This window comes from Silene latifolia, chromosome 2, assembly GCF_048544455.1.
Source record: "Silene latifolia isolate original U9 population chromosome 2, ASM4854445v1, whole genome shotgun sequence".
Lineage (NCBI taxonomy): Eukaryota > Viridiplantae > Streptophyta > Magnoliopsida > Caryophyllales > Caryophyllaceae > Silene > Silene latifolia.
In genome coordinates, this window is record NC_133527.1 from 16,014,114 (window position 1) to 16,023,217 (window position 9,104).

The window sequence follows — 9,104 nt, forward strand, 5'->3', positions numbered from 1 at the left end:
AAAGACGGGCGTCTTTAAGAGAAAACGTTCGGATTCGCTGACACGGGACGGGCGGATTCTTCAGAAGACGGACGGATTTCAGTCCATGAATTTTTCTTGTTTTACTCAGCAGAGAAGACGGGCGTCTTCTTTCCAAGACGGACGGATTTTCAGATACGGGCGGATTTCAGTCCAAGACGCCCGGATTCTCTTACAGTCAAAAATCTTTCAAAATTTCAGCTTATAGGGACGTGCGTCTTCAACCCAGTACGCTCGGATTGCATGAAGACGGGCGGATTCTTCAGAATCCGCTCGGATTCGACCCCTTTGTACCCGAATTCAGTTCTATCCGTGTACAATGCATATCCCTTATCATTCTTCTACTCTTCTTCAAATCTTGTGTTCTTCATTGTGGGGGCACTACTAAGGCATGGATAGCCTAGGTAATTGCCATCCCCACACTAAGCTAGAGCACTACACATCAATTGAAATTATTAGTCCCTCCCTCACTTCTCTCTCAAACATGACAATTATCTTGATCAAAGTAAATAAAAATCCAAAGATGACAAAAATGCAATACAAGAATTGAAATGGGAGTTAGGGAGTTAGAAATATTTATAAATGGTGGTTTAGGGAGGACTCCACCAAACTCTCATTCTTGATGAGATGTCAAGGGGGCATGTTCAAGGTGTTATTGATGTTGCTCAATACCTTGAAAAAGTAATCAAAAGCTTGTTCATTATTGTTATAGAGGTCTTCAATAGACCTTGGCCCTTGTTGTCGGTCTTGATCGATGGCATTACCAATGTAGGGATTAAAAATCCCTTCAAATTCGTCGTCCCAAAGACCAAAAACTTCATTAAGTTGATCATTGAAAATCTCTTGATTTGATGGAGACAACTCTCCCAATTTCTTCTCTTGGCCAATGAGGCCATTCTCTTCTTCTTTGATTGATTTTGATGAGCTTTGCAAGCTCTCCTTGTCATAATTCACTTGCTCTTTGAATGGAGCATCTTCAATTTTCTTCTTCCATTGGAGTTCCGATTTCTTCCTCTCATCCTTTCGGCTATAATGATCAATCATGAAACATGGTTCATGCAAACGAGGAGCTCTCATAGTCTTGTCAAGATTAAAGGTTATGCTTTCATCTCCCACTTCTAGAGTGAGCTCACCATGTTTCACATCAATCACCGCACCCGCGGTGTGTAGGAAAGGTCTTCCTAGAATGATTGGAATGTTGGAATCTTCCTCCATATCAACAATGACAAAGCCCACCGGGATGAAAAACTTCCCAATTTGCACGGGGACATCTTCCCATACCCCTAATGGTGTCTTCGTCGATCTATCGGCCATTTGGAGTGTGATGTTGGTGCATTTAAGCTCTCCCATCCCCAACCTTTTACTCACCGAGTACGGCATAACACTCACACTAGCCCCTAGATCACATAAGGAATTGTTGATCGTTGTGTCGCCAATGGTACACGGTATTGAGAAGCTTCCCGGATCCTTTAGTTTTGGAGGTGAACTCCCTTGAAGTATTGCACTACTCACCTTAGTGAAGGCGATAGTCTCAAGTTTCCGGATCGACTTCTTCTTTGTGAGGATATCTTTCATGTATTTCGCATAGGCCGGCACGTGATTTATTAATTTCATGAAAGGAATTGAGACTTCCAAATTCTTCACAATTTCCATGAACTTTCCAAGTTGATCATCAAATTTGGGCTTGGCTTGACGACTTGGAAAAGGAAGTCTAATCACAATGGGCTCCTTCTCCTTGACCTTGTCTTCATTTTTCTTTGAACTTTCTTCTTTTGATGATTCTCCATCTTTGGAGTTTTGCACAATTTCTTCCTTATCGCTAGCTTCCACAACTTTATCCTCAACTTGCTTCCTTGGTGCTTCATACCTTGTACCACTTCTCAAGTGAATGACACTAACCGTTTCATGTCTTGGGGGATTACTTTGAGGTGGTAATTGCCCCTTTTGTCTTTGTGAGCTTGAAGATGCTAGTTGAGTCAATTGTGTTTCCAACATCTTGGTGTGAGCTAGGATGTTGTTGATGGTGGTTTCCTTTGCTTGACTATCTTTTTGCATTTGAGTGAAAAATTCTTGTTGATTCTTTTGCATTTGGAGGACCGCTTTTTGGACATCAAAACCTTGGTCATTTTTGTGATTGTATGGATTTTGATTTTGGTAACCTTGGTTTTGATTGAAAAAGGGTCTTTGATTTTGGTTTCTTATGGGTGGTGGAGTGTATGTTGTTTGAGGGTTTTGAACATTTTGGCTTTTGTATGAGAGATTTGGATGGAATTTGGTGTTTTCATTGTAATAGTTGGAATAAGGGGTACCACTCTTGTATGCTTGGAAAGCATTCACTTGTTCATTTGTTCCCCTACATTCACTTTGGTCATGTCCCAAAGTTCCACAATTCTCACATATCCCACTTGGGATTGATGAAGATGCCGTCATGGCATTAACATGATGCTTTGATGATTTTGAGACTTCTTCAAGTCTAGCCATAGCTTTTTCAAACTTCAAATTGATTGTGTCAATAGGAGCACTAAGTTGAGCACCCAATTGAGTAACGGAGTCCATTTCATGCTTTCCTCCTCTAGTAGCCTTGCGAGGTCTACTATATTGTGAGTTATGGACCGCCATTTCCTCAATCTTGTTCCATGTTTGATTGTCATCAACTTCGGTAAACATTCCATTTGATCCCATGTTGAGAATGTTCCTTGAATCCTCATATAAACCGTTCCAAAATTGATGTACCAAAAACCATTCGCTAAGTCCATGGTGAGGACATGAGCGAAAAATTCCCTTAAACCGCTCCCAAGCTTCATACAAAGATTCTTCATCCCTTTGCTTAAATGTGACACCCTCATTTATCGCGGAAAAGTAAACACGTAATTCTAGAATAAAACTGCATGGATATGTTTGTAATAGGTTCAATTGGGTAAAAACCTGTAATTTTTAAAACCTGAACCTGTTATAAAAATATCCAAATGGGAAGGTGTCAAACATGCAAGGTCCAAAATAAATCTCATGAATGAAACATCGCTAAAGTCGCGAAACAAAGTTATACAACCCAAATATGAGAAAGGGAGACATATGTCCGTAAAATGTATGTGACATAAAAAGTGTTTAAGGGTCACAATAAAATAAAACCAATCTAGGTCCCAAGGTTACTTTGCTCGCTAGCTCGTCCATGTACCCCATATATGCATCACCTACCTGTCATTCGCATTTTATACAAATACGAAAGCCACAGTCAGTGGGGAGTAACTTCGAGTTCTCCCAGCCACGAAATGTCATAATTAATATAACATGTAAACATAAGAATATGAATATGAATAACACATAGCCTTAGCATATAGATGCTAGACAATCGTGCTTATCATGTGAACAACAATATAACAACACATAGTCCTAGCCTGTGAATACTAGACCGACTCATACTACACTATCATGTGAATCACATAACATCCAGGAATCCAAACTCTATCAACCATAGCCGGCTTGCATCTCACCTTCTATGATTCATAGAATCATCAAACAAGAAAGGACAATATATCTAGAGACAGGCATAAGTTACTAGTACAGTCAATAGTCACTTTGTAACTCGAGTCTATACCACGAGGTAGGGAAGCTAGTATTTTGGCTCAGAGGTTAATATGAATAAAACATGGCCAAGATACGACTAAACCCTAATCCTAGACTCGCAAGAGACCTAGAGAAATGCGGATAAAACCACCGCACCCAAGACTCATGATAAAACCACATGAGTACCCTAAGGAGTCCACCAAAGGGTTGGCTAGTACTTAAGCTGACCATCTACTCACAAAATAGGCAGAAAGGTCATGCCCTGCCTTGGATATAAACCCACCAAGCCAGGAACACAAAGGCTATTAAGCCGCAAACATATACTCGTCAAAGACTATAATGTCCTATCTATGATGAAGGCCGAAATACTCACCTAGGACCTAAATAAAACCAATCTAGGTCCCAGCTTGAATACTTTAGCCCACACCACACAAGACAAGTAGGACACCCAATTAATCATAAGAGAGGCAAAGAGTCCAAACTTGCACACTCATATGATCATACACACCCTAGTATATGAAAGGCTACGCAAGAGCATATTCAACTGACAATCCAACAATATCTCCAATATCAATAATAATCCAAATTCCAGCTAACCGTTAATCTCATAATTCATGAGAACAAGCTAAAATGGCAACAAGGCAAGAAGACTCAAGCATAAGGCATCCAAAGCATCCAACAACCAACATGTGAAATGATAATTACAAATATCAAGGCATAACATAAAACTTCCAATAACAACCAATCTTACCTCAAAGACAAACCCTCGACCCGAGTCCCGCGACGGGTCATCGGTCAAATCGAGGCTGACCGGTTTAAACCTAGTTTGACCAAACTCGTTCGGTCAACTGCCCATTTCGAGTCTTGGCCTACTTTGGCCCAAATCACAAATTTTATCGCAATATTATTCTCATGCTATTTCCAATTTCTATCATGTGAAAAACGAAAGTAAAACATTATCAATTACCTAAACACTTATCAAACAACAAACACAACATCAACTACTAATGTGACATTAAATCGTCGAGTAACTCGGAATAGTTACCTTACGCTAGCAAAGAGACAAGTAATAACTTGAGAAAGCTTCTAAAACCCAAAATTACTCTTCATCTTCAACCACATATGAGCCACCTAAAATAATTATGTGAAAGGACGATATTAACGAATTATCGTTATATAAAATATGAGACGAAAATTAATTTAATTATATTTTAAATAAACCAAACTAGCGTCAAAACAATTTATTGACACGACCCAAAAGTTATTATGACAACCCCAAACTCGGCCTAACCACCAATTACACATGGCCTCAAACTCGTGACTTAGCTAGGCCACTGCCTAGGCCACGGCCAAAGCCATCGCTAAGCTACGACCAAAGCCACAAAGCCACAGCTAAGCTACAGCCAGTTTTGGGTTCTTAAAAACCCGATCCAAGCAATCATTTTAGCCATCTAAAGCAGCCTATTCGAGTACCATCTAGCAAACCCAAAACAATCCCTACATGTCAGTATACACCGTCTCAACTATAAAAGACAACAATTAGTACCCAAAACAATCCTTACATGTCAGCATACCCCGACTTAAATATACCACTTACTAGCTAGCATCCAAAATGATCCCTACAGGTCAGTATACACCGTCTCAATCATCTCCACATATCAGTATATACCGTCTCAACTATACAACTGACTAATTAACATCCATAAGGATCCCTATATATAATTATACACCGTCTCAATTATAAAACAGACTAACTTGACATTCGAAATAAACATATTTTACAAGTAATATCGAGTAACCCGTCATCGTTACCTTTTTCCGATCGAATTAGTCCTTCATGACTAACAAATCTTATACAAGACCGTCTATCTTAGCATCTACAACCGTCTTATAATAAATAAAGCTGAAAGTATAAATTGGGTTTGTAAAAATACATGACGAAAATGAATTTTACTTACAACGGATTGACGGAAACGACGAGAGGAATGCTATGGAACGAAAATCGTCGAAAACGGATGAGAGACGGACGACCGAAAATCGATTTTACGAAAGAAAAAAATGAAACGTGAAAAAGAAGAATAAGAACACTGAAGAACAGAGAGACGTGAGGGGATGAAAATGAGGCATCAGCCTGCCAGCCTGCTATTTATTATACGTACGTTTCTTCGTCGTTAAGAAACTTCGATAGTTATTAAAACCGTTTCGAGTTAAATTTAACCGGTTTAAGAAAGAGTCTCATAAATGAAACGAAATCAATAATAAATAAGTTTAAAGAATGAAAAATAAAATAAACTCAGATAGTTAACGGAAATAATAAGAAATCGGCTTGAAACGGAATTATTAGCGATTTTACTAAATTAGCGGATTTTAACGAAATTTGTTCATTTAGCAAAATAAATTCAAAATGGTTAACTCGATGACTTTTTCTAAACCCAATTCGTGTTGTCAAAATAGGGTAGGTCGAGAAAGGTTAGTCTCACCAGTAGAAATGTGACGGTCTATAGCTAGACGGAAATTGAGATGAAAGTTATTATTATTACCGTCACTATTATTATCCGACCAAAATACGTATACATTTATTCTCATATAAATTATGTCCCGAAATATAATTTAATAATACGTACTTTAAAAATACTCTTTTCATTAAAATCGTGCTTGAAAGGAATTAATTAAATTAAATAATTTAAAAATATAAAATAAGGTGATTAAACGGCTAAATAAATTTTAAATGTCAAAATGGGAAATTCGCGGGTGTTACAATCACCCCATCTTTTAAAAAGTTTCGTCCTCGAAACTTAAAAGTAGAAATGGAAGGTTATGAAAATAAAACTGGAATTGAGATCGGTAACTAAAACATTTAAAAGGTCACTTATCGTAAGAATCAAAATTCTTTCAAGAGCTTCAACTAAAATTTTAAACAGTAACCGGACTCTCATCGGAGGAACGGAAGTGTTCTCGTTACGTATTCAAGAACATCACATTCCAAATCAAAGATAAGGTCAAAAGGCAAATCATTTGTATAAATCAAAAATCAAAATACCTTCAAAAACATTAATGAAGAGTTTTCAAAAATATAAGTCTCATTCATGGAACGGAATTGCTCTTGTCGTGCACACAAGAACGCTAACTTTCCAAGTCAGAGACAAATTTAAAACAAAAACTATTCGCCGACAAGCGTAGAACAAGTTATCAAACGTTTCCAATAACTAGTTCTATCATCCGATCAACGTCAAAATCAAAGAAAAAGGCAATCCACTCAAATTTTCTTTTGCGAAAGACAAAATAGAAATGAAGGTTTCACCTTTAAACTAAAAGGGGAGTTAAATTCCTGAAATATAATATTAAACTTTGACAAAGGCATCATGATTAGATCAAAGTGAATAGAAATTGGATAAAATTTACAAAAGTCTCATGTTTAGCAACTCAAAACCATGATAAAGAAGTCTATACTCAAAGAACAATTAGAGAATTAAATCGAATTTTCATTTTTCTAAATCTTTACAAGTAGGGAAAATTTTGTAATAGTAACATAAATTTTTAACAACGAACCAAAAATGGTAGCTTGAAATATTTAGAAATTGTGCGAAATGAAAAGTAAGTTAGACATCATAGATACAAGTATGCTAAGAGGGTTCAAGCTTAACCAACAAAAGAGGTATGATGAACTTCCTAGGGATAAGAATTGAAGTCAAATTTACAAGGATGTCAAGGATAGAGTTTCACAAGATACAAGTGTCAAACTTAAAGGAGGAGCAAGATGAAGCGAGGAAATGAGGTATGAACGGTAACGCTTATGATCAAGGAGAAAGGAAAATTAGACAACAAGGAAACGCCAGATACTCAAATCTCAAACAACAATGTCATCACTCCACTAAGGAAACAAAGGGTAATAACCAGGTCAGGAAATGATAGGAAATTTAAAAAGGGATATATGAACATGTCAAGATGTGAGACTAAAAGAGTCGAATCATAAAGATAACTAGTTACCAACCAGTAAGAGATATCAGAATTAGGAAGGTATTCAAGACAAGGAATAACGAGTAAACTTTTATACTTAAGAATCAAATCCAACCAATATATGAACGAAAGGGAGGAAAACGATTAATGGTATGAAAGAGGATTTTTAAGGCTTAATCCATACGCTTCCTAAAACTTAAGGTTCTCTCAACAAAGTCACGCCTATTAGGGTATTGTACCTTCATGACAAAACGACCAAATCCCAAACAAGGGTCAAGGTAAAATAAACGCTCGCTTAAGGGGTGATAAATCAGTTAGATACTTCTTCCACCTATCTTATCACATATTAGGATTTCCCTAAATCAAATCTACCTCTCAAGTATAAAAGCATCTCTTTATCTCAAGCACTCGACACAACCTCAATGTTTTAAAAACCAAAGAATGAATTGACAAAGACTTCTCAACAAAGTTCTCAAGGAACAACTAACACCAAATCACATTCCCAATCTATACGGGATTGTTAACATCTAAAAATGGGTTTTCTTCCAAATTCATATTCTAAACTTATCTCATGTTTACTCCTAAGGCGACGACGCTCAACCTACTAAGCTTTCAAATCCCAAACATAAACAACAAAGCCAAGTTCTATAACTTTAATTACATAGGCAACTCATTCCTAACACAAAGAATCCACCAATCGATTATACTCACTTTGTCAAGGAACTAGGTATAAGAATCACTAAGTATGTCTCATCACAGTACCTAAGTCTTTCTAACATCACGACTTCTCAAAGCCAGGGTTAAGGGCCAGACACAAACAATCTCCTCAAAAGTCGAATTTTCCAACCAAGGTCAACATTCCTCACAAGAAAGAGTACTATCTAATGGCGTTAAGGGAGGATAAGCAAAGAACAAAGGACAAGTTAGGAGTACAAGCGTAGCTTTTAAAGTAAAACAGAAGGGAGTTTAGAAGGAGGATAAGCACCAAGAGATTAGAATAAGGCGAGATACAAAAAGAAGGAGAAACATCTTCAAGGAAGTAGAAGCATTATTCAAAGGTTGAACAAATCTTCAATCCTCAACAATAGGCACTAAATCTTGATCTTCTTAAAATATAAGTGTCCTTTCAATGGAACGGAGATACTCTTGGCGATCACTCAAGAACATCAATATTCCAATTCAAAGACATAAAAAAAATACATTTTTACACCAACAAATGATAAAACTAATTATCAGACGTCTCCAATAACAAGCTTTAACACTAATTGACGTTAAAACCAGTGAAAAACATTAAAATATTTTCAAAACCTTTAGTTCAAAAATTTTTTATAATAAGGGTAATAACTCCATTAGCTATAGATAAGCTCACGGTCATTGATCCAAGAACGCAACAATTATTAAATGACAATCAGCAAACAGGTTAGTACCTAACAAAGAGCAAACACAAAGAGACTACAACATAAGGTCCTAAGTCTACCCATCTTACCCATCTCTCGAGTTTATTATTTCAAGGTCAAGTTATTTATATTGGGGTGCACAAACGTGCGTCGGGAGCAAATTTGCTC

General features: G+C 37.0%; 1 non-coding gene across 1 annotated transcript; it reads left to right on the forward strand.

Moving 5' to 3' along the window:
* The first annotated feature begins 2,767 nt into the window (after positions 1-2,767).
* On the forward strand, positions 2,768-2,875 carry LOC141645078 (small nucleolar RNA R71). Its single transcript, XR_012544671.1, has one exon. It is a non-coding gene; the product is annotated as a small nucleolar RNA R71 (small nucleolar RNA).
* The last annotated feature ends 6,229 nt before the right edge of the window (positions 2,876-9,104 follow it).